This window comes from Linepithema humile, chromosome 1 (genome assembly GCF_040581485.1).
Source record: "Linepithema humile isolate Giens D197 chromosome 1, Lhum_UNIL_v1.0, whole genome shotgun sequence".
NCBI classification, from domain to species: domain Eukaryota; kingdom Metazoa; phylum Arthropoda; class Insecta; order Hymenoptera; family Formicidae; genus Linepithema; species Linepithema humile.
In genome coordinates this window covers 19,310,476-19,336,820 of record NC_090128.1, presented here as the reverse complement: position 1 = coordinate 19,336,820, position 26,345 = coordinate 19,310,476, and the positions used below count along the sequence as shown (strand labels likewise).

The 26,345-nt window shown below is 41.7% G+C and overlaps 1 protein-coding gene across 1 annotated transcript in view; it reads right to left on the bottom strand.

Moving 5' to 3' along the window:
- Nucleotides 1-23,994, bottom strand: part of LOC105675249 (LIM domain only protein 3-like) — a 57,520-nt gene extending 33,526 nt beyond the window's left edge. Inside the window, exon 1 of the mRNA XM_012372245.2 lies at nucleotides 23,465-23,994. The gene's annotated coding sequence lies outside the window, so the exon portion shown is untranslated. The remainder of the gene's footprint in view (nucleotides 1-23,464) is intronic.
- Nucleotides 23,995-26,345: the final 2,351 nt, after the last annotated feature.

Genomic DNA, 26,345 nt, shown 5'->3' with positions numbered 1-26,345 from the left:
TTAGAATTCTGCCCCTGTTCTTCTACGACCTTGTCTGATGCGATAAAAATTATGTACAGATATAAAATTATAAATATATCTATATACGATGTCTGAATAATATTTATATTGCCTAAAAAACGTTTATTGCAATTGCGTATAAAAGGATATAGTCGTTCACACCAAATTACATGCGATAAATGCACATACTATCCTGATCTATAAATTCGATGCACTGGTCACTGTTTCACATATTTGTGCTATTAAAAGGGTTAATTTTATTTTTGTATTTAAATGACATTATCTCGCAAATTACTCACTCAAGATAAATAATTCCGAGTTTATTGAAAGTGATTTCAACTTTTAAATAAAACTTGTTTTGGCAGCAACTTTTCTGTGCAAAGTTATCAACAATTATATCGAATTGTGTCAATTGTATCCCGATTTAAATCAAACCTACAGATCAGCTGATAAGCTGCGTAGTAACGCAACACAAATTTTTAAACTTTTATAACTCGACAAAAATTTATATAGATAGAATCAACTCTTCAGTAAGCTTATCATCCGATCGCACAAATCAAAAATATTACAATTTTATATTTTACAATAAAAAAAAAAATCAGAATGTTATTGTTGCGTTTTATTGGACTTTTAACATAAAATATTCCTATTTTTTGAAAATTATCAATGGCTGAAAGGCTCGCGATATATATAAGCTTATATATTGCGCTAAAATTACTGCACACGCTTCGCAACTTATCGTTTATTGTTTATCAATATGCACGCGGCCAAATCGAGACGACTATCGTGAAAGGTCGAGGAAGATTTTCGTATCGCGAGGACGACCGCAACACGGCACAATAGAAAGTAATGCGTCTCGCTCGGTAAAATTTATACGCTATTCAACCCGCGCACAAACGTCGGTAAATTCCGTTGAATTAACCATCGCCGCGGTATCGGGGAAGAGCGACTAAGCGGTTCCACGGAACGATTCACGTACTCGATTTCTCTCATCCGCGTGCGCCGTAGTGCCGTAGTGCCGTAATGCCCATCCAATCCTCGAACTCTGTCGAATTTTATCTGACTCGAATTCGCTGCCGAAATTTTACTCCCGCGTGCAAAGCGCCTTCATACGCGCTTCCGGCGAACGAATTCGCACGATTGAGGATCACTGGAGCTTGAGGCTGGCGACACGACGATGCCATTACCGCGTCGACCTTCTCCCACACCCTCAGTCTCTCTATTCTCCTCTCTCTCTGTCTCTCCGTCTCTGTCTCCCTCGTTCCCTCTTACTTTCTCTCTCTTTTCCCTGCCTCTCTCTCTCTCTCTCTCTCTCTCTCTCTCTCTCTCTCTCTCTCTCTCTCTCTTTCTCTCTGTCTAGCTCCGCACGCCGTCGTCCTCCTCGTCTTTCATCGTCTCGTCCGACTTGCACCACAGGTCTTGAATTATACAGACAGCGCCACTTAAAATAATACACCCGGTACAAACTGAACATCAACGCTAAAATCTGTCGTTTTCTGTAAGCTGGAATTATGGAAATTCCGTCGCAGCCGTTAGTAGTGTCCCTTTTCTTCGGCTGCCCTCCTCGCAATCCCTTTTGTACTCTATCGCGATGATGGAAAAGTGCGCACGGGACTGAAGTACATGTTAATTTCGTGCATTCAGGTAGAAGTGACAAGCAAACAATACGGAGGTCCAATAATCCAATGGACGACGCAATATTTCGAAGATTTTCTAGCTAGTTTTGGATAGCATGTGGTGGCGCACGTAACGAAGTATCTATGAAGAGAGGGAGAGGGAGAGAGAAAGCTAACTCGCAGTTTGCAATTTCCGCTGTAGCCGCCGATCTCCAAAGCGTCGGTATCGAATATCCTCGTAAAACTACGCGCGATCGGCAGTATCGTCGATGTAACGCGAACGACTATCGCCTATATAAAAGGTGGAGGGAATATCGCGATAACAGCTTTCGAAACTGCCTTTTCGAAACAGATGCAAAACACAAGACACGCCCGCTTTAGGCGAGATGTGAAATCGAACGGCGCATTTAATCAGAGATACGTGTACACGCTAACCCTTCGGAATTACCCCGGCGTTCCCCTTTTCATCTCCGCGGTTTATGAAGCACCGTTCGGTCTAGCGGATACTGATACTTCCACGAGGCATTGTGAGCGCTCGCAGATAGAAACTGGGAATCTCGCGCGGAGGGCGGTTTGGCTAATAAAAGATTCGCTTAATTAGAATCTTCGTTAAGAGGCTCCGCGCGCAAGTCCCCCCCTCCCGCCCGCCGCCTCACGGCCGACCGAGATCCGCAGGTAGGTAGGTAGGTATATAAAAACGTAAGAACTATTTTCATTAAACTCGGGCGGCGAGTTCGCGCTGCGAAAGTCTTCCCGCTTTTGTAGGCGAGTGCCGAGTGGCCGCGCGTAAAGAGATTAAGCCAGTGGAAACGTGGGATGGGGTCGGGGAAGAGGGAGTGGATTGGTTGCGCAGGAGGGTATGTTTCGTTATTAATTCGCTCTTATTAATTCCACTCAGGAGACTCGAATGGCACGGGCACATTCGACGCCGTACGTCGTCGCCGGATCGATTCCAATCCGCTTCTCCCCCGCATCCTCTCCCTCCCAGCCCGCGTTCCTCCTGATGACTTCAATTCGGATCGTTAACGCTGATTTCCGTTAAATTGCCGTACAAAAGAATTTTTTCCCGGTAGAAGGGCGACGCGGGTTTTTAAATGACCCGCATAGGACGACGTCTACGGTATGTCGATCTACGTGCGCTAATTTAAAAATATATGTATATTATATTTTACATTTGACGATTTTTCACCGTCAATGTGTTTTACATTACTGCATTTATTTACTTTTATTAATATTCATTATTTTAATTGAAAATCGTTTTTACAATGAGAACACTTTCACGTTAAACCGACACTGCTCGCTCAAAAAAAAGGGAAATGTAAATAGATATAACTGATGTTAACGTTTTTGAGATGAAAAAAATGTAATGCGATTTGGCGGGCGGAATCGACTCGCGGGACACGATGCAACAAAGAACGCGGCGAAGAATGGTGTCTTTCCGACGCGCGGACGGCGGAACCTTCTTTCAAGTTAGCGCAGTGAAGCGCGCGCTCGATTTTCCGTATGTACATACGTACGTTACGTAGTCGCGGCCGAGTTATTTCAATGAGCCACGCCGTAGGAGTAGCGGACGGCGGTGGACAGACGCGCGGCGCGGAATGGGGAATCGACGACGCGGAGCGGAGCAGCGCGGCGCAGTCACTGATTTAACGCGAGACAATTGAATCTAATTACGACCGTCGCGGCAGCCAGTGATACTCAATCCCGCCCATTCCGCGTCGCGTTTTTTCTCCGTATAGTTTCCGTCTAATTCTCTATCGAGTCGATATTGCGCGCCACGGCATTACGCCGAGCTTCGCCGCAATATTTTTCCCGCCCGTCAATTTTCTCTTCCATTATGGTAACTATTAAAAGACTCGGTAACGGCACATGCTAAGCTGCAAGATTGGAAAAAACTATAAGTCTTTAATGGTGAGATTTAGTATCTAAATTTCCATCGGAGATACAATATTATGCTTAATAAAAAAAACGCCAAATTATACATGCGTCTTTTTTTTTTATCGAGACGTTAATGAAATCAATAAGTAGACGCAAGCTAAAAGGAAAGCTTATTCCACCTTTCACGTGACTCGACATAAGCCTCTCGATTAATCCACAGACGACCATTGTCGCGTGACGATGCGTATCTCGCGACAGTGTTGCGTAATGCAACGACACGCGTAATAAGGCGAGCATCGTGAGCAAAAGTGGGCGGCCCGAGTGCGCCGCGGGACGAGAGACGCCGCACAGTGGGGCCAAACGACATTTCGTGTTTCAAAAAAGGCTACAGTCTCGAAATGTTAACCGATTTCGATGCTTTTTTTTTTAAATGAAAGCTAACAAAATTTGCAATAACTTTGTGGAGGTAGATTTTTGTTTTTTATTTTTTTTTTATTATTAAATTACACATAAAACAATTAAATTTGTAAAATATAATGACTGAACAGCAAGTAACTCTTCAACAGTAAATATTTTCTGTAACTTAACATCGGGCACTGATATAGTTGAAATTAAACATTCAAATCCTGATTTAGGAACCATAAAGTTTGACCTAACTTCACAAAATGTTACCTTAACAAATAAAATTGATATGATAAAAATAATATAAAATTTTAATAAATTAGTAAATTAGTGAAAATACGTTGAAAATAATTATAAATTTTATTAACATTTCTTTCACTTCCCTTTAATACAACATTGCAAAGTACTCTATTTTTTATGTTGATATTCTCCATTTTTATTTTTATCTTTTTTTATAAAATGTAGCGAAACGAGTATTAACGCAATTATCTAAACTTAAGAATAATAAGACTAATAATCAATAAGAATAATAACTAAACTAATTTTATATTACTTTATTACTTAAAAACAGGTTTAAAAATACTACGGCTAATGAAAGAATAACTAATAAAAAACTAATGAAAAACACTAAGACTAATGAAAACTATTTATATTTATATCAAACAATTATCCTACAATATATAAATTTTGCAAAAACTATATTTTTGCAATATCACATTAAATGCACATTAAACGTGAATAACACTACCTATGTTTCCTTTGCCGTGTATCAGTTCGTCGAACATAGGATGTGTGTTAAACATGGGACGCATTAAACATAAGACGTTCGTCAAAATGCACGAAAAAAAAATTTATGGCTACATCATGACATAAAACGATCGTGAGCCAACACATTAAGAAGATTCTCGCGTTAGTATCAAGTTTTCCGATTCGAGCGCAGTGCTTTGGTTCAGAAGTAAACATACGAGAATTTCATATTGTATGTGTCTCCTTGTATGTTACGAACGTCCTATGTTGAAGACAAAGAAATAATGAAAACAACTAAAATTAGAATTCAGAAACAATTTAGAGAAAAGATGGGTTTACATATAGATATTCCAAAACAAGGAACTGGAACAAGTAACAATGGAAACACTGCTAGAAGGTTCTTTAGAGATCCTCAAATCACTTCGAGCATAACTGGTATTGATGAAAATTTAATTAGAAGGTTCGGTATAATTCTTCAAACACTTGCTTGTGGAAAAAAGATTGATGCTGATAAATTTGGCAAATATGCTTCCGAAACAGCAAAACTGTACGTGAATTTGTACAGTTGGTATTATATGCCAGCATCAGTGCATAAAATTCTGATTCATGGAAAAAATATAATAGAATCATTTCTAATTCCAATAGAAAATTTATCTGAGGAGGCCCAAGAGGCACGTATATATATATATATATATATATAACAAAGATTTTAAACATTTTAGAGAATTTAATACACGAAAACACAACAGATTTGCCACAAACGAGAACATTGTACATAAACTTTTGATCTCTTCGGATCCTTACATAAGTAGTCTTCGTAACGAATGGAAGCATTTTCCAATTCCAATAGATGCGGAAGCTCAAAACTTGTTGCTTGACGAACAATAGTTATTTAATAAGTACGAATTTATAATAATAATTTAGTGTTACTTTTAATTAATTCACTAATTTACTAATTTATTAAAATTTTATATTATTTTTATCATATCAATTTTATTTGTTAAGGTAACATTTTGTGAAGTTAGGTCAAACTTTATGGTTCCTAAATCAGGATTTGAATGTTTAATTTCAACTATATCAGTGCCCGATGTTAAGTTACAGAAAATATTTACTGTTGAAGAGTTACTTGCTGTTCAGTCATTATATTTTACAAATTTAATTGTTTTATGTGTAATTTAATAATAAAAAAAAAATAAAAAACAAAAATCTACCTCCACAAAGTTATTGCAAATTTTGTTAGCTTTCATTTAAAAAAAAAAGCATCGAAATCGGTTAACATTTCGAGACTGTAGCCTTTTTTGAAACACGAAATGTCGTTTGGCCCCACTGTGCGCCGCCGAGTGCATTATGTGGCCCGCGCGATTCACGCGGGCTAAGCGCGCGAGTGCTAAAGCGCGCAGAACGGCAACATTAACGCGCATTACGATATTCTCGAGAGTGTGCATCGCATTAGGCGGCGTTAACGCCGAGGCATAGTACGCCACGCGTATTGCAATCTGACGGTCTCAAACTAGTCGGCGCGCTCCACTGGTTGCTCCGTCGGGGCACGGCGTCGCAGCGCGCCACAAGCCGCGTCGGACGCCCCTGGCTGTTCATTAGAGGCCGCATTGTCCGCTAACTAAGTACAGACACAGCCCTACCCACAGCCCTCGACCAACCTACTGATCTCCGAGGGCCCTCTCGTGCCCCTCGCGACCGCACATAGAATCTCTTCCATCCCCACGCTGCACGGAGCCGTTCCTTGTTCCCCGGCGCAACCTGCAATCTCGCTTCAAGTAGCGGCGCACTCGAGACGCAGTCTGGCTAATGCGACGCATAGCTGGTTCCGTTCCGTTATCGCCATTACGTATTTAAATACTCACTAATTCGTTATCCCGCATAATCGTTACTTGTGCCATTTTCGAAAAGTGTTTTTATTTTTTTCCTCCACTGCGCTTATGTCACGATCTTGCTGTTGTAAAGTGCTGTTTTTCCATCAATGAAAACAAATGATAATAATACTAAAATAAAAAACGAGAGATAAATTAACAAGAAGAAAAAAAGAAATTTCTTGATTTTATTAAATTTAATTCCAAGTTCAATTATTTATAAAATAATATAATCAAGAGAAAAACTTTTATCAAGAGAAAATGTACGGAATTTCCTTGCATGTCTAATATATTTTTTGTAAAACTTGAAATATAAATTTTTTATGACCGCTAGTTAAAGCACGAGGCTTAATGTGGGCTGTCAATCCGGGAAGAGCCAAAACATGCTCTCTTTAGTCGTCCCATCTTACATTATCGCGCTATTATTATTTTATCTTCTATAGTAGTAGCTTTTATCTTTTTTTTTTTTTTTTCGCCCCGCTTGCCAAGCCGCGTCTGGTGGCTCGCACTGCTCGACAAACCACTTTCACCCACTCATCCCCCTCCCTCCGTCTTTCCCCATCCGCTTCTGCCGACACATCCATCCCCGTATCTCACTTCGCCGTTACTCGATTCAGCCTCGCCGCGACGCCACGCCACGTTCGATTTCCACGAGGACGACGACGCTGCAGCGTCGCGCAAAGTGCCGGTCGAAGAATCTCCCTTACTACTTCGCCCGGCAGGATCGGTTTTTGTGCACTCAACCATAGTGGAAGTTTACTGTCGCTCGTGATACGTCGACTCGACGTACATTTTAGCCGTAGCAGCTATCGCCGCCGAGGCTTCCGTCGGGCGGAATGCATTTTGCTTGATGGAAACAATTGATCGGGTTAGACAGCCGTCGCGAAACAAGTTCATTTGGTCCATTAGGGATTACGATTTAAATATTTATACGAGAGTGCACACACGGGTGATAAAATTAATGGTATCCAAGGATATATCGGACATGATAAATTTCTCATATTTATTTCACGGATAAAATATCAAATAAGAGATCCAATATATTAATTACAGCAGGGAAGCAATTTACTTATCAACTTCTCTCGCGAGATACGTCTTAACGAAGTAATAAAGGCGCTGTGATTGGCAAGCAATTTATGAAAACGTGAATTCTAACGACTTTAATTAACGCCGACTACCTACCAACTTACGATACCTTAAAAGCGTTATATGCATCGATATACATATAACACGCTCAACTCCGGCTTGCCAGACCTGATTGGCTCAGAGGAGAGGCGGAAGCCTTCCAACGCACGACACGACACGACAAGCTGACGAAGGGAGAAACACGTAGTCGAGCTAATCGCATTAGGGACAGCGGCCATAAATATAAATACGCGCGGCAACCTGGCCGAACGTTAACTCCCGGCCTGTTCTCGTTACCAGCTAATAAATGTGCATTACAATCACCCAGATATGGAAATCCGAGCTACGCCTATCCAAGCACCTTACCGGCCGACCATAGCCGGGCCCGTGAGTTAAACTCGCCGGCGCCCCTTCGCCGTCCCCGCCATCCCTCTCGCGCGGCGAGTGTCCATGGACGTCCGATTCAACGACCGGGTGGACAGGCAAGCTCGTTACCCTTCGACCAACCGACGGCGGTCAACGAGGCTGTATTACCAAATCCGTGTATACCGCTATATAAATACGGACCAACGAAAAGCGATCTTTGAGATCCGGAATCGAGACTAGAGCACCAACTCTGGCACTATTATATCCCGCTTGTGCAACGATCGACGACGGTGAGCCGAATCCCCATACTGCCCGGCGATGTAATCGATGCCTCATTACGGAATAATCAGCCATTCAAGCGGCCACCGCATTGTCCTTCCATAAATGAAAAGATTTCAGAATGCTGTATCTTACCTGTAATGACGCATTTTTCGCAATAATGTATAGCATCCATTGATTTTTTCACGCCGCAAATTTTCTCCAGACATATTCCGACCAAAATTTATTTTAAGATTAAAATATTAGTGGAAGTTAATTAACGATTATTGCTTAATCAACGCCTACTGTGTCAAAATGTTCGTTATTACGCAATAATCAGCCATTTGTCTTTAATTTTCCTATTCAGCGTGTTTTCTCGTTTGACGTAATGGGCTTTTAAAGCTCGGTAATTATCTACACCCATTAATTTTTTTTAATTAAACTTAAAAAAAAACAGACACACACACACACACACACAAAGATGAAAATCGTTGATCATAATGAACTTTTTAACATAATAAACATTGGTTAAATAATGCATGTTAATTAACTTCTACCAACATTTACAGAGGTATCCTCGCGAAAGGCACATGAATACTCCAGAAGCATAAAGGATGTATGCGCAAATGTTATCTCTTTGAGCCATAACAGCGGTCAATTACCATCCCAACATCGCTCTCATTACGTTAAAAAATTCATTAACGACCGTAATGAACTTAATCGCTAATCGCCGAGCTATCTTTGCCGGCAAAAGGATATGGGTGTTAGGCATAGGGGATGTATGCGTAAGCGCTATCTTTTTGAGACGTTCATAGCCGCGTCGCAGCTGCTTATCACAAACTCGCATGAGACATGGTCCGGATACATATGTGGCAAGACAGGTTTTCCTACTTAACCTACCCGCATAAACGGCGTCCCTAAAATACCTATCCGGCTATTATGCGCACTCGACACGCACGGATTCGATAAGCGTTGTACGAGAATATCGCGCGTTACTCGTACAACGTCGCGCTTCACGTCCTTTAAGATTGAAGATGTTTCTCAAAGTCAATATTTTACGCGAAATTGACGCAAAGAGAGAGAGAGTTCATTTTTCCACAGCTATTGTTATGACATCGATAGCGAGAATGTATAAGCGCGCTCGCCGCTATGAAAATTCAACACGAGAAACTGTAATCTTAAGAGCGGAAATAATCATGCGGGATTGAGTGTTCTCAATAGGATGCTTACAAATGATCCATCCTCGTTGTGACAGTTTTGCTACAAGCGCGCGCAAAAACGCCTAAACGGCCGTGAAGTCCGGACTTTTCCCGCGCTATTTGATCGATGCTATTTTCCATCAGCGGCATCGTTCGCGTGTAAATGTGCGTGCGTGTATATATATATATATATTTATTTATATAGATATATACATATATATATATGTATATGTATATGTATGTATGTATATACGTATAAAAGCCCACGCGGAAGAAGAGAGTAAGCGAGCGGTCGTTTCGCGATCTCGACTCGCTCCAATATCCGAGTTTTTTGACAGCAATTTCGGTCACGTCCGATAATATATCTGGATCATTAATATAAAGCTCGGCCCACATCCCGCGCATCCCCGTCGCGGGGAAATTGCTTTTCAATCCCCTATACCGACCGTTCCCCGTCCCGCCAGCCTCCCTTAGCGGAGCCGCCGCGACCCCCACCTGCGACTATCCCCTATTTCCGTCGATCCTCCGCACCGCCCCTCACGCTCAGTGTTTCACCCTCCGGCTCTCCTATATACGCGCGCGTATCACCCGGTAGATTCCTCTCGTCGACGTCATTGCTGCTATGGCGTTCGTTCTCAAAAGTCGGATTTATGCGAAATCTAATGGTACCGAATCCGCGCGCGCGCGCAAAAAAAAAATAAAAGAAGGAAACTTGAAGCTGAACTTTTCAATTTTCACGAGAGATGCGCATTCCGATCTAAAGCGAGCTCGCAGTATACTTTCGGAGATTCGTTAAATATGTGAAGCTTCATTCAATATAAAGCTATTATTTGATGTATCGCGATGCGACTCCGTCATCTATGAGAGCAGCTCCACTCGCCCACCCGGCACTCTCGCATGCTTTTAAGTCCACCCCGAATTTTCGCAGCTCAAAGGGTTGCCCGCCCGCATTAGCTCGGGAAACAGCAGCCATCAGTATACACCGTCCCTAATAGGCGGCTGCGTACGCAAACACGCGCAACTCGCGAAAGTCCAGAGTACGCGCGCCCCGAGTGGATGCGGGATTACGGATCGGAGTTAAAGTACGTCCACGTGCGAATATGGAGAAAGAGGGGGAGAGAGAGAGAGAGAGAGAGAGAGAGAGAGAGAATGAGTGAGTGAAAGGGAGACAGCGAGTACGACATATGCCGAAATATTGATACTTCAATCCCGATAACGAGCACTTTCGACATCGACAATTTTTGCACTCGATATTAGCCGACTATCAATATTTTTGAGCGTCCCTGCGGACGCACGACGGTGGTCGTCGACACGTACGCGCTACCCGGTACACTGCCACTGCCCGGAGCCTGCACGAAACACCCTCCATAAAGACGATCCCCTCGATCAGATAAAAAATATATTATAGCCGGCACGATCCGGGGGCTCGATACTTCGACGAGGCGCTCTCCTCGGAAAATGGACAGCGCATCCACCCCCGTTTCGCGACCCCGACGCTCCATCCCCCTCCTCGCCCCCCCGCGTTTGCCGCTAGCTGGAAATCGCTATCGAGCGATTCGAGTGCTCGGATGCAGATCGCTGCACCGCCGCCGCCGCCGCCGCCGCCGCCGAGGTCTCGGGGATGACATTCGACGAAATTAGATTCCGTGGCGAGGGTGGAAACGCGCGCTCCCAACGCGCGGCCACTTTTACTGTCTTCCCTCGTGGTTTCCCGCTGGTTACTCCGATTGTTATCCGTTATCCGCCTCCCTCCCCCCTCCCCCCCCCCCGGGCGGGGAGGGAAGGAAGACGACGCGACGATATATACTTGCCGACATGGCTCTCCTCTCTTCATCGTTGAGTGCATCAGGAAGCACCGATTTCACGTCAGGGACGGGGATTGATCGAAGAAACTGCGGTAACGGCATGTCGAATGACGTTGAGTCAATTTTACAACCGGACAAGTGAAAAAGATCCACGAGCCGTTATTAAAATATAGCGAAACTTTTGCGTATAAAGAATGGAGGAAGAAATGAGGTAATTTTATGTGATAAAAAATATAAAAATACAAGATGTAATTTTAATATTTTAAATTTGTGATATATAGATTATTCAGATCCACCGGAGGGATCCATTTTTTATCCACAGATTCCTCGACCGATCTGAATTAATATTTCTTCAAAGAAAATGTCGAAAGAAATAACTTGTCGCAAATTTTTAATTTGCAACGTTAAATGACTTTGCAATTAATCCTTAAATTATAAATTTGTTGAAGGATACTTAAAATTAAATAAAGAATAAGGTTTCATCATGTATCTTTTTATACCTTTAAAATTTAGATATCGAAAACCCTTCCGTTTCAAACGTTTACGACTTAAGAACTTCTTTGACATTTTTGTAAAGGCAAAATTGACTGTAAATTAATAAAAAAAAAAATTTGCAACATAAAATATTAACTTGCTATCTTCAGAACATTCTGCACCAATAATTAAAATAATTCGTACCAAAGAATATTATGTGGTGGAAACATAATTTTAATAATTCTTAAATCGACCACTTTTCTCATTAGCGTAAAAGTTGTAGTAATTAGAGTAAAAATTGTTTCGGGAAAAACTTGGTTCTTTTTTTGTTTGTGCCGGCCATTTGCGGGTGGCGCGAATTATCGCGATCGCGCTCTTCGAACAACCAATATCGCTCTACAGCTGCACGCGCGCATATCTATCGCGACCGACAAAGCTCAATGGGCAACGAAGAACCATCGGAAAAGCTAATACAGCAGCGTGGCAGGGGGCGGAACGGAATGGAGTGCCGCGGGGGACGGGGGGGTAGCATTGGAGTTGGAGTGAGGCGCCATCGCGAGCAGCCAGACCGAGGGGAAAGCGTTTAATTCATTACGGAGATTAAAAAAGTAAATTGCCTCGTCTCTCCGCGCGCGAAAGAACAGCGAGATAATCGCGGCCGAACGGACACATTCGGCCACGAAAATATTTAATTAAATTCATGACCGCAAGATACGGTTGTTTCGGGCTCGGGCTCGACGAAGCGTGCGCTCAAGAAGCGAAAGTAATTATCTGAATCTTTCCGAACGGCCGGTCACGTCTCTTTTTCACGGAAGAAACGGCTCTTGGACGAGGCCGATGGACGACGATGGATCGCTTCTCGATGTCGCGTGAGATAGAAAAGGAGAGGAGAAACCGGTAATTGCGCGTCCAGATCATAAGAAAACCCGTCTAATTAACACATTGGCCACGCTGCATACCGGCGACGTCAATACCTTTTTTCTTTACGCCGCGCATGATTGGCCGATACACCGACAATTTTACTTTGAACCGTGCAATCCGTTTTCAGTCCCCCAATGCTACGATTCTCGCGCGGCGAATGAGAAAAGTACGCTGGACTAGTTTAAAAAAAATTACGCTTGACTTCGTGTGATAAATTTTTAATTCGCGAATAAAATATATAAAGGGATGACTATGAATAAAGTACAGGAATATTACTTCGCCTGTGCTAAATGGCTTCACGTAAGATTCGATCATAAAAAACCTGATGTTATGGGAGGTAAAATTTTCTCAAACATGCCGGGTAAAAGCTCTCGGCGAATAAGTAGGAAAAAAATAGAAGCAGAAGAAATAAAGATTTTTGCATAAATGTATCTGCGAGCGGAGGAAAAATTGTACAGGGTAACGCGCATAATTTACATATGTGTCGCAATGCGAAAATTCTCTCCAACTTGTTTCATCCATGATTGCCCCAAATGGAATAGCGTATAAATATCTCTCCGTATAAGAGTGGATTTCTGACCTATAAGCGCGGCGCAATAATAGCAGCGAAGCGGAACTAAAAACGGCCGGACCGTCGCATCGTCTGGCCCAGCGACAAGAAGCCGCCTCGATTTATGAGGCCCGTGCATTAGACTTGAAAGGTACGGTTTTTAGTCCGCCGACGTCATACAGACTCCGAAAGAAATTGCGGTTACGACTTGCGGCTATGATTTATTAACATTTTAACAGTCGCGCGCGGAGTGTTGACAATGCTCCAAATACACGAGTTCATGTTTTAAAAGCTAATCGAGTTCGGAACATCTTAATGCATTCGAAGCCACAATTATGATACAAAGAATTATGATTATGCGCCACTACTTTTATTTTGCAAGAATTACAGTTAATTAAAATTATTAACTAGATGATTTTCCTTTAATCCTTTCAAAAATTTTAGCATATTTGCATATGACATATGCAAAAGATGGAAAAAGATTATTCATGTTATATTAAAAGCATTTTATACATTATAAACTTTTTTCCGATAATGGAAAATTTGCTATTAAAAATTGAAATAAGTATACTGTATCAATTTACATTAAATACGAGTCCTGAATGCGACTTATATTGCTTGTTGAATTACGTATGATTAAAATTATTAAATATGAAAAAACTAGCTCGCGCATCTCTCTTCTTTTGATGTATTGGATCATAGCGGTACGCAAGTCGTTTCGTTTTCGACACGCGCGCTGGCTGGCCAGACAATACGTTATTACGATCCAGCTTTATAACCTATCTCTTATATCCGTCCCCTCGCACAACGCAATCTCATTATCGGGGATGCACTCTCCGTATTAATACCGAGAACGAATTAACTTTCGGAACGTGACGGCACCAAATATCATTAACTTTATATCACCTCGCGCGAACGAAATAATACGGGACTTCCGCTCAAGGTAACTATGACGCATCTCCGCTGGATGAGACGCGCTAATCAACTGATGAGTTTAAAGTCGATTGCTGACGTCAGTTACCGTCATTAAAAGTTAAAGACAGTCGTTTGCGAAGCGCGTAAATAGATATTACATTATTTTTCCAAGCGCTCTCTCTTTCTCTTTCTTTTTTTTAACTATTGTGCGAAGCAACAGAATACGAAAACAAGCGTTTGCTTCAACATTTATCTCCCGTAGGACGCGAAAATTAAGCGCATTTTTATGAAATACCGCGTTCTGGATTTTCGATATTTTTAGTATTTCGTAAATTTTTCCGTACATGGAATCCGGCTATTACGACCGAGTGTAGCGAATAAGGGGTGCGACTGGTCGGCGGGCGCGAGGGGGTGGAAAACGGCGCGGCGGTTCGCTCGATTTCGAATAAAGTTAATTGGAAAACATTGTACTACGGGACGGGCCGGGACACAGAATTGTGACGAAGGAGCGGAGTGATGGGATGACGGAAGGGTGAGGGGAGGGGGGAGAGAACGACGGATCGGCGAGAGGGAGAGGTGAGAGGTTGGTGAGTTAGCGAAAATTAATATTCCATATCAGGCCATCGCATCCGACAACGTCGACGATCGACCTGAACTCGCGCGACAAAAAGCGAGTTTTTCCAACAGCGGCGGCGGGAAAGCAATGACGATTTGCGTAATATTATATTTGTGCGCGCAACACGGTTTATTATATCGACGCGAGAACACACCGCGGCCGACATAACGCAGACTAATTATCGCGGTTGCATTAATCGTTACGTAAATTAATAAAGTTATCAACGTTGGCCGCGCAAGCGCGCGAAACGCCAATCTCATGAAGATCGTTTGTTACGCTCGGAACAACTCATCGTGCGAATTCCTAATTACTGAGTTATCCGGAATACGCGCAGCCCGATAATTACGCAATACTCGATAGCTAATCGATCGCGTCTTCGTAAATATTTCAGGGGACTTAACCGATTACGGTACTTATCCATCGTGCGGATAAATACGTTTTTACGTACAAATTAAAATAAAACAGGAGAATTAAAAACGGAGCGATATAAAATCAACGATAAAAAGACGCAAAAATCACAATGTGAGTAAGCTGGTGTATTATTTCGTGAAATCTTATATACTATTGCGAGTTCTAGCTTTACTTTTCATAATTTTATTGCTTTTGATATATAAAACAAACAACTCTGGTCATTAAACTAAAGGAAATGGTTCAAGACAAACTGAAACGCCAGATTCACGCTATGTCTCAATTTGTCCTAGAATTCTTTCATTATATTTTATCAGATTTTAAGAGTTTTAAAGTTGTACATAAAATTCTAGAAGGAGTTCTGCCTTTTTAAAGCTGAAAAGATCAATTGTAATTGAATCTATTTATTGAAAAGGAAAGCCAAAACTCTCAATAATTCATGAACTTTTACATGTCACATTAAATAGGGTAAGTCGGGCATAGGTGGCCAATGGCCAGTAATTCAAAATTTCGGCATGATGTAACATTGCAACTTGGTATTAATTGACAATATATTGTTTTAACCTTGTCAAACGTTAAACTCTATAAAAATTGTTTATTTGTAAAAATTTTTCAGATTGTACTTCTGAAAATTTTTCTTTGTGTTAGAGTAAGTATCTTTTAACAATATAAAATAAAAAATAGTATTTAAAAAAACTTTTTTTTAAATTAAATCTAAATTTAAATTAGCATTTAATTTAAAATAGTCTTTTTTTTTTTTTCCTTTATTATATGTATAATTTCGCAATAAAAATTGACTGGCCAACTATCCCGGACAACAGGAAGAGATGGCGAAAAAATTAAATTTGAAAAAGATAAAATATTTTGTAAAATATTTAATATTTCCAAATTTATCTCTGAGGTTATAAACTCGTTTATAAAATACACTTTTATGATTTTTTCAGAATTTTTAGACAATAAAATCAGGTTGTATAATGATTTTAAAAAGGTATGGCCATCTATCCCTGACTTACCCTATGTAAAAATTTACACTTCAAACTGACACATATCTTATAGTATGAAATGTCATTTTTACACACCCTAGCCAGTATGCTATTGTAAAAACTGAAATAACTTGCTGAAAGTTATAAAACTTACCGATTTGGGTCAGCCGAAAAAAAGTTTCCTAAAAAGGTCTGTCAAAAGGTTTCCTGAAAAGATTTTCCCGCCTAATAAGGCCTAAGAAATCTTATACCTGCGCATTGTTCAATAACATACAACTTCTAAAACTTTCAAAATCTCAAAAAATTCCTTTACACCCCCTTTTTTTACACATGTTTTAGATATATACAGATCTAAAAAAAATACAAAAAAATAGATTTTTTTTTTAATATTTCCCTGAGACACAAAATGTCTAAAGAAGTACGGTTGAAAAGAACGGATTTTAATATCTAGTATTCATCGTTTGCAAGTGTAATCGAACGTATGCCGCAGCATGCAATGCGTCAGGAAAATCGGAATGTCCTTGCCAGTCGCGGACCGCAGTATACATCCTTGATCCATGCTTAGAATTCATATCCAAGTTCTCTCACATTTCGCATACGCACATATGATAGACGAGATGACAATTATCAAAATGCCATCTTGATTCTAGCATAAATATTTTGCACGATCGCTCTTGCAAATTTTCATCCCCGAACTCGAACTTTCGTACGTCGAAATACGGTAGAACATCGATACTTTGCGATGATTTTTGTACATAATTTCAGTTTTTACGGAAATTCTTATCGCGATTGCTTTCGCAGCCAAATACAAGTCAGTTACTGTAAACTCACCAGAATAAAAAACTATTACGTGCAACACAATAACGCGGATAGGCTCGCGTAACTTAAACTTTAATATTGCTCTGCATGAGATCAAACGACAATTGATGGGGACCGACCATGCTCGGGGAAGCTTTCAACTAATCTTGGTTGCAAATCCGTATTGTTTTTCATTTAATGAAATTTTGCACGTTGCTGTTTGCAACTCGCACATTTTCAATTGTGTAATCTTAATCGCGCGTACTTAGGAATATCACGCATTTTTGTCAACATTGAGCCGTAAATTTGCCAAAATGTGGAAAACAATATACGACAATCGGCACACTCGCGCGCGAGCATATTTTAACAAATCTTGACCGAAAAAGTTTGCGCGAAGAACAAAATTTAATATGAAAATTGTTTTTTATTTCAGTGAATAAAAAGTCGTGTCTGAAATGAGAGATCGTAAAAACAAGCGTGTGAAGAATTTACGCTGAAAACATAATCATGTATTTGTATCGTCATCATGTCGATCGTATGTGTATGTGGAAAATATGAAGAAACTTGAATATCAACTTGTCACAAAAATCAAGGGTACGTGTTGCGATCGTCATCTGCCAATGTTAGATACTCGATTTTCTTGATGTGTTGGACGCTGCGATATACGTCCGGTCGCAGCTACGAACGATCAATGCTAGATATTAAATCTGTTCTTTTCAAGGAAAAGCAAAATTCATCTTTATCCTTCTTTAATTTCAAAAATTTTTATGCATAATAATTTTGCAACTATCGGCAAATATTAAAATTCTTGCAATAACATACCAACTAATATATGTAAAACAATGTGTATTATAAAAACTAAAATATTAAAAGTTCTAGCTTTATTTTTAATAAAAAAATTCAATTATGTTTGATATTTTTAACTTTTAAAATTTTTTCGAGAATTTATGTATAATTTTGAAGTTTTCAAAATCTGAAAAATGATAAACGAGTTCTCGATAGCCATTCTCTTCAACCTTTTTCTTTGATTTAAAGAACAGAACTATTGATTTTATCTACTACGAACTATAGAGCTATTAAAAATAAGACCAAATCCTTTCAATAATTCATCAATTTCCACGAAATAATATGTCAAACTCAGACATACAGAATCGTATTTTCTAATTTCCCTCGATATCAGATTACGATTGCAACCTTATTGTATATTTGATACAGAATAAAATTATAATTTTAATCCGATATCGAAAAAAAGATATTATAGATAGATGTCAATTCACTTCTTTGCACCTGACGTATTAAAAATTTTTCAAAAAAGAACAGTTTTTAACAAATAAAACCTCTAAATTTTCTTATGGTAATTTCATATTGTGACGAACGGTTACGTATATACTTCCAATAAAGATTGTGCAGTTAGCCGACGATACTGAGTAATCGATATCTACTAAGCAGAGCAGTGGACACTATTTACAATCGTGTCAAACGAAAAAGAGATATCCATTGGCGCGGTAAATTGTTTTACGACAAATTTAAGTTCAATCGAACAGCGCGGCAACTTCGCATATAACACGTCACTAAAAAAATGAAGGGGAAAAAAAACAAAACTTTAATAAATAATCGAATTGTCCGAATTGGGGCCATCCTGGAAACATTTTTATTAGCGATGCCTTCGATCCCGTGACGTTGAAACCGCGGCGGAGCTCTCCGTGGGATATCAAATTTCGTAACAACCCGGCCAGCGGTAGTCGAGTTATTTCAGGTGGGCGAAAAACGCTCAAAAACACACGTGTCATCATGTAGTGTTATTTTTGTCCGATCGTAACCGTAATTGGATTTGGTGCGCAAATTGGTAGCGGTCCGTCTCTCAAATTCCAGGCAAATCGCGGACCATCGACGACCGAGATGTTTCATTCATAGAGAAAGTTCGTCGAGAGAGAGAGAAAGGAGAGAGAAAGAGAAAGAGAGAGAGAGAGAGAGAAGAGAGAGAGAGGGGGGGGGAGAGAGAGTCACATCGTCGCTCGATTTGAATTGTAATCCACGCGTCAAAAATAGAGTTTCTCACTCAACCAAATTTGTTTGCCGTAAGATTATATTAAAAAGGGGGAGGGGAGGGGGAGGGGAGGAGGAGGGGGAGAAATTGCAGAGAAATAATAAAGAATGACGGAGTGGAATAACAAGTTGCGAGCGCGGTCGTATCTCGCGGCGAGAATCTCGCGCTTCGATCGACGCCTATGCGGGGAAACTGGAAGTCAGCCGAAAGAAACGGTACTCGGAGGATCACCGCGGATGAACGTTCCATCCCATAAGCTTGTCCTCCATCGGAACGTATAGTGTCTCGTGGCTTGGTGCACGGACTTGTGCACCGCTGCATCGTATGTCGCGCCACTCCGCCCCGGCCCGTAGATACGTGCAGCACGAAGATGCGCCGCAGGATCACCGACTGACAGCTTCCTAATGGAACCCGTAAATACCGCACCGGGCACGTTATGTTTTCCAAATGAAATCCCGAAAATTTACTTCGGAAACTCACCGCCGCCATTTATCCTCGGGACGAGAGGATATTTTGTTCTCTTTAATAATAATATTGATACTAGATCGCGGGATAATTATTATCGGTCGTTTCTGCGTATTGAAACATCAATCGGGAGCGTCTACAATAGCGTTGCATCATTATGCGATTGATAGGCCGGCGCATGATAATCCGATCTGAAGCGAACGAAAAATCGTCTAAACGGGAGCTGATAATTAGGCGAGCTCCGTATTGATTGACTCAATTTCCAACTCGATGGAACGTCCACTTTAATTACACGAACGGACAATACGTCGGCAATAAATATTCATATTGCGATATTGTAATATCGTGATACGCAATATCGTAATACGCTAATATCGCGCATGTAATAATAGTCCGCTTAGTCCGTTATTTATGCGCGATTAATTACTGCTGTATAACTGTGAAAAGGAAACCGTCGCGCGTAATCAAAGATTCGATAAAATTCGAAAATATCGGGGAGAGAGAGAGAGAGAGAGAGAGAGAGAGAGAGGGAGGGAGAGAGAGACATGTGACAATTATAAACGTATAAAACGTATAAAAATTCAGCAATAAGAGATAAATGACGGGATGCCTTATAATATCCCGTGCGTACGCATTTAGTTACATTATTACCGCACAGGTACGTTCGACGATTACCGCGATGAGATGCGGGCGCGTGCATGTAATCGATATCGAAGCCAGATAAAAATGATATTATGGCGCTGCGATTATGACACCCGCATCGCAGATCGAATCGGTCGCACAGTCGTCCGCTCAACGCCACTCCATCCAGATATAGGATGCAGATTGCAAATACGATTAAGCGTTATTGCGTTTTCTACTTTTCTCGGAATTACATTCTTTCAAATTTTATTACCCGCCGATATCGATTGGTCGTGGCACACGGTCGTCGTCTCTTGGCATGCGCACACGCGCACGCGAGTTAACACGTACGAGCAGCCGACCGGATGAACGGCACACAATCGCGTCACACCGCGCGCCAAAGCGTATGATATTAATTTGCAAAAATTAACACCTCAAAAGCTGAAAAAATCAAACGCTCGAAAAGCCAACGAACTAGAACGGAAGATTTTAATCATCCGATAAACGAATTTCTCTAAATGAATTTATGATTGAAAAGTCGCGTCGGCGATATCCGAGGGCTATCAGAGTGGTACACCATAAAAATCTGGTCTGTTTTTTACTTTGTCTCCTTTTGATTGCAAAAATGCAATTAATTCTCCGTTTCCCGAAAGAAGGATTTTCGGAGTAGAGATCTTTTTCCACCTACCCCTTCCATTGTTTCGCGACCAATGGTACAGGCGATAGGAGCGCTTGTAGATTCGCGCCCGTTCGTGCCAGGGCAAAGTGGCTATTTTCCGGCCAGTGCTCACCGATTAAGAATCCGATCCCGGCCAAGGAGCAAGGGATAATCCAAACTCGAGAATCACGAATGAGCTTTCTCCCCGAGTTTAGCATTAGGCGCTGCGAAAAAATAAACTAACGTTCACGATAAGCATTTTGATAAGCGTCTAGATCCATCCTTAACGTTCGCATTAATCGTTCAACAAATAACGAAATAATTCCATTATTCTTTTATATAATCTTATCATTTTTGCAAAACTCTTGTCTCGTGAAATCTTCTTTTATTTACCGACCAAATCAACAAGCAAACTTGAATTATTTTGTACAAAAAAATAGGGGTAAAGGCAAAATCGAGGAACGGTGAAACGAGTGAACTAGCGAACGGCCGACGGGGGAAAAGGGGGATGGCGGCCGTGAAGTAAATAGGAGTCGTGGTCGTTCTGCCGTAAAATTGTATGTGAAATTGTGCGATGTGTCTTGCGAATTGAATCGCCGGAAACGACATTGATTTTATTGCTTGTTTCCAGTACTGTATACTTCATCCAACCCTCTTCTCCATCTTCCAACCCACCTCCCCCGCGTCCCACTCAGAACCGCGACACGTTTTCCATTGCCATCTCGGCAATCCTTACTTCGTTGTCTTCGTGCGATCCGATGTATCGTCTAACACAAATCGATTTTACATAAAAAAGTGATTTTCTTAAGAAAATTGCTAGATTGTTCAATCTCTAAAATAGCCTCTGCGCAATCTTTATATTACGGTAAGAGTACAATATCGGGGATAAATGTATTGTTCAGAGGAATCGCATTGAGCGAAAAATATCAAATCAAACAGCGAGCCATAAAACCACGCTGCTAATATTTTCAACTATGAAAACTGCCACTTGCTCGGAAGCGAATACGCGGGCCATAATTTTCCTTCAATGATTTACCACGGGCTAATTGCAGAATGCAGCGAGCGGTAATATCGCTTTGCAGGGTTACGTCCGGGGGAGGGTAGCTATACTTTAGTTTGCAATTTAAACTTTACTTCCTCCGGAATTGATTAGCTTTTAGTAATTAAGCAAGCAACGCCTTGGACCCCCGCCCCCTTACCGCCCGTTCCCTACGCCGCATTTCGCCCCCGCGTCTCCTCCGCGCCCCTCGCTACCTCCTACACCCCTCCGTCGCCTTTTCCTCCTCCTCCTCCACCTCCTCATCCTCCTCATCCTCATCCTCATCCTCCTCCACCTCCACACCATCTCATTCCCTTCGCCCTTCTCGTCGCTATTTCCCTTTTCTCGTTCGAGTTCGGTCATACTATTCCATTTCGGCGAACGCGCCTGCGCTGATTCACGCGCGCGTTGATTCTTCCGTCCTGTACGTACCCCCCCGCAAAAGCCTCTCGCCCAAGTGCCCGACGTACCCTCTCTTCGTAAGTGCCTTGTTTCGCCACTGATTCCTCATCCGGTCGGTTGTGCGCCCGTTTTCGATCTTATTAGATTGAAATTCATTCGCGTTTCACGGAGAGTAACGTAATTTCCTTTTATTACTATTTATATTGTTCCCATATCACAAAATCGATTGAAGAGCTTATTTTCAAATCGTCTTAAACTCCTATTTTTAGAAAATATCATTCTATTATGTGTGCGCGTGTGTGTTATCATACATAATTTCCATCTTTCAAAAAAATATAAATTTAAAATGGTTTGGAAATGACAAGCTCTTTTGCAATAAATCTTGCATGAAAAATTATTTTTTAAATAATACATGTGTTGCGCGAGAAGATAGCTTGTTCGATAAGTATTTTAGTACGCATGGTTTCACTACTGAGAACCACTGCCAAGCTAATTTGAATTTCAATTTGTCACCAAAATTTCACGAATACGCAGTAGACTTTTATTAGAATGTGCAAACGTTTCGATATAATTTTCATGATGGGCAACAGGAAGCCCAGCACGCTATCGATCGAATGTCGAAAATGTAATTCGATACAACGCATCTTGCTGCGCGCGTAAATTAATGCAAATTATGCGGAGTGTCTCGATTTTCGAGACCACATCGCAAATCAACAAAATGCATTCCGTGAATGGTAATGACAATCATAAACCGATAATTTGATTTTTACGTTATAACCAATGCCCTAATGACGGGATCATATCTTTTCAATGTTCAGGTACATGGATAGAATAGATAAGATAATATGTATGTATAAATAGTACAATGGAATTAAATCTACACAAAAAGACGTGGGGACGAAATCACGCGCGGCAAACGCGCCAAGTTGCGCGCGATCGTCGCGTTTTCAAATCGAGGCAACAACGCGATTGCGAGACAAAAACATCTGACAAAAATTCACCTTTTCGAGCATTCCAATAATAGCTCAAAAAACGTTCTAGTAATATCCCAAAAGATATACTAATAATATCTTTTTCTTCCATAAATAATCTTATTTGTCCGAATGATTTGTGTGCATGTAAACAATCATAACCTATCACAATTTATCACTGTTTATCTCTTTCGTTATATCTCTTAGTCATTAGTGCCTTTCCACAAATTACACCGCATTTCCTCCGCTTGTTATCGTCGTTAATTGTGATCTCATATAATAGGAATTCTCTCTATTCTACGATAGCAGGACATCAAATTCCAATTACTCACCAATACGAGGACAAGGAACCCGTCCGCCGATGAAATCCTCGCGACAGGTAGTCGTCCGCCCTTAGCAATGCGATGTCGCAGTCCGAAGCACTCATGTAGCACAAGCCCGTCGGCGACGTCGTCGTCCGTCGTCGTTGTGTTGTCGTAACGGAGCCGTACGAATATACGGAGATTCGCGGGAGAGCGACGTTTCACACAAGAGCACGATTCCCGATATCCGGACTCTTCACTCGAATAGGTTATGACGATCGATCGGTTGCACGCGTGCCACCGAAGTCAGTCGCTCGGTTAAGTCATTCGCGCGCTAACACTTGGCGGAATAAATGTAATACTTCGGCGTCTCGCGTCAATCTCGGGGATTCGCACACCGTACCGTGTCGTCCGTCGCTGCGCCAAGTCGTACACTGAGGCGTACCCGCCACGGCCGTTCAGTGTCGCTGCGCGCAACCGCGTTACCGGCACGCCGTCGTTCGTACGTTCACTACGGCAGTCCGACACGAAATGAGAAGGGATGCATGACACGAGACTCGCCGAGAGCGCCCGACGTGGCGCGATCGCGCGCGCCTCTGCATACCCATCTGTCTCGCTTCCGCTCGTTCTCCCTCGCTCCCGCGTATCTCGATGCACAGGATACACAGGATATACGGGATCGCCGCCGTTGCTGCGGCGCGCGCGCTACGTTGTTCCGCGTACAGTCCTGCGTTATAACGGAGATCACGTCACCGGAGAGCGGCGCGTGTTCTGCACGCACGGCACCGACGGGCCCGTCCATGCGGAGAGAATCTGATCTCGTCGTGGATTCCATTTCACATTCGGTAAATACCAGAAACATAATCACTCGCGGATGATCCAAATGCGACATGAATTTTTCATGATTTATGAGTAATCTGTATGCGAAACGGACGATAGGGTCTAAAAATGCGCGACAAGTCTTTTGAGGATGAGAAATAATCTTAAACAAAGTTATTATATTGTAAATTGGCAAGAGGTTAGGTTAGGTTAGATAAACATGTGCAAAGCCGGGATATTACGCATACTATGAAAAGTTACCGATCATTTACGCGATGCCAAAAAATACAGCATGAGAATATACTTGTTCCGTTAGCTATCACGCCGCATATATTTACATTGCATATTACTGCCGGAAGCAGTATCGAACAACAAACATCGCGTCGGTGTAAACGCTCAATTAATATCAAGTAACGAATATATCAGTTAAATAGTGATTTTGGCGTCGCTCGGGTTTTATATGGCGTAACGCACGGAAAGTTGAACAAAATATCGTTAATAATCACACATTGAGGAGGGAGAGAGAGAGGGGGAGAGTGAATGTAATCGTCGCTTTTATCGGTCTCCACCACCCGGTAACGAGTGCCCGAAAATTCCTCGGTCGGTCCGCGCGCACTGACGTCGCCCTCGCGATAATAATTACTGCTAATGTAAATGTTCGTTAATGGACGTCATTAAATGCAACGCCGGCGGAATGGCCGCGGGGCGCCCGTGTAAGTCTATACACACGCTCGCGGGGCTTTGCCAATTATATTAATTAAATAAACATTATAATCAGCTAATTAAATCTAGCGCACTCAACCACCCCGCCGTGCTCCGCGCACCGCGCCCCGCGCCCCGTACATGCCTCTCGCTCCACCGTAAAGATACACAATATCGTGAAATTCAATCGTGTCGAGCAAGATTTACTATCGGGAATCGCTTGCGCGGTTCGTCGTGGCGTTTCAGCGAGAGCGCCGCTGCGATTCGACGCGTAATTGCTTGCCGATAAACGTTTAATTAAGCTCCGCGTGGAAAAGTCCATAGATTTTTTTATCGTAGTCCGGCGATCACGTCCGCAGAAATATCTTCGGGAAAACTACGGCGGCTGCGAGCGCGGGAGACTTGATGTTTACTCCCTAATTAAATATCTTTCCATAAAAACACGAATTCTGAGCTTAATTAAAATCAACATCACTGTCATTAAATCTTCGAAAAACATAATATCGAATTAAATGTGAGGTTATTATTCAGAATTTAAGTACAAATACACCACTAAAGACATTCCTTCCAAAGTGTTTCAAGGCTTATTATTAAGAAAAATGGAGATTTTAAAGTTTTACAGCTTATTAACGCGCCTTTTTACATAATCTCGCCAATCGCATTAACAGCGAATAGAAACGCGACGTCGTTAAACCGATCGACTCGATTATAAAAACGGTTCGGCGGGCAATTATTAGCAGACGCGATGATTCTTAAATGTATGCACGATACGGAAGCGTACACGAATACATCACACGCGTACAATCGCCCACACAAAGCTCTCTGGACTGGCCGGTTACATCGGCTCTCGAAAAGCGGTTCGTGTCATTAGTATGTTAATTGGTAACAGCCTGCCTGGCTCGCCTCCCTTGCCCCCGACTCTCGCCCCTGCCATGCCGCCAGCCAACCCGGCTGCCTGCCACATCGCGTTGCGAATGCATATACGTCGGAGCCCACCGAGTTTGTACGTTAAGATGTTTAATCACTTCTGTAATTAAACTGTCCCTCAAAGGGTTAATTGTCCCATAAACCCATGAATACGTTAACGAGCGCGCTACGCACCTCGCGAGCATCGTCGCCAGCGGCCAAGAAGTCGCGACGGCAGCGGGAATACGGAATATAAAGGCGCCACGAAGGAGGTGCACACGTGTAGGCCATTAGTTTAAGGATCGGCGTAAAAAGACGTTAAATATCAAAGAATATAAAAGTCGCGAAATATACATACTTACTCCATCTTGAAATAATATTTATTCGTGTAAATTTCACTCTAATTATTTTCAAATATTTACTTTCGACAATTACATCGTTTATAAAAATAAGGCACGTAAGTGATGAAAAATATCAGAAAGGT